The sequence below is a fragment of the Elephantulus edwardii genome, unplaced genomic scaffold (assembly GCF_000299155.1).
Source record: "Elephantulus edwardii isolate Elephantulus edwardi_28Jun2011 unplaced genomic scaffold, EleEdw1.0 scaffold08704, whole genome shotgun sequence".
Taxonomy (NCBI): Eukaryota; Metazoa; Chordata; class Mammalia; order Macroscelidea; family Macroscelididae; genus Elephantulus; species Elephantulus edwardii.
In genome coordinates this window covers 1-1,004 of record NW_006408454.1, presented here as the reverse complement: position 1 = coordinate 1,004, position 1,004 = coordinate 1, and the positions used below count along the sequence as shown (strand labels likewise).

General features: G+C 39.5%; 1 non-coding gene across 1 annotated transcript; it reads right to left on the bottom strand.

Annotated features, from left to right (window-relative positions):
* Positions 1-415: 415 nt before the first annotated feature.
* On the bottom strand, positions 416-489 carry TRNAT-AGU. The gene has a single exon. It is a non-coding gene; the product is annotated as a tRNA-Thr (tRNA).
* Between the last annotated feature and the right edge of the window lie 515 nt (positions 490-1,004).

Genomic DNA, 1,004 nt, shown 5'->3' with positions numbered 1-1,004 from the left:
ATTACTCTAACTCAAAGGACACCTGGCAGGACAGAATATGATGGTGAATTGTAGTGACAGTGCTTTTAGTGTTGAACTGCTGATTGAAAGATTGACAGTTTGAATTGGAGAGAGAAAGATGGGTGGGAGAAGATTTACAGTCTGAGAAACCTAACGACTCCAGTCAGTTTGGTTTTGAAAAGAGTTTTCAAAGCTGTAAATTGTAAATGTTCAGAGTAGCAGTCTGCCATGTTTTCTAGCTGTCATATCCTGGTGCATTTTCAGTTAGTGGGGAAACACTAACAGTTGAGCAACAAGGGTGCCATAATGCCAGCGCAGGTAAACACACAAACAAAAGGGCCAATTCAACACCTGCCTGAGGCTGCTTCTAGAAAATGAGATTAACCAAAGAGAAAGAATTTGGAATAGGAAAGGAAGGCCCCGCTGGGATTCGAACCCAGGATCTCCTGTTTACTAGACAGGCGCTTTATCCAACTAAGCCACAGAGCCCACAGACACTGGTACTCTCCATATCTTAAAAAATGCATTTATTTTTCTTTTTTACTTTTCCCCCGCAAGGTTTTTTTTAAATTATTATTAATTTTAGTAAAAGTTTACGGAGACTTTGGATTTCCATTCATTTATTGATGCACTTTTCTCCCTGTCCACCTCTCCCCTCCAGTTCACTCTTTGAAAAGTAAAAGAAAAATTCTTTCATTGTTATATAATCCCTCCCCCAAAGTCCACTCCACTATGCAGTCTTCGTTCTGGACTCCTGTCAAGACAATAATACCTAATCATATGTACCTTTTAAACAGTTCTCTCCCTCATCGTTTCAATGCAGTATACATATTTTTTTTCATCTTTCTCAGTCTCCCCACCCCCACCCCCAATGTCAGTCTCGTTTTAAAACAGTGACACTATACAGTACTTGTCCTTTTGTGACGGAGATATTTCACTCAGCATAATGTCCTCCAGGGTCACACATTTTGTCTAATATTTCATGAGATCTTTGTTTTTCAATG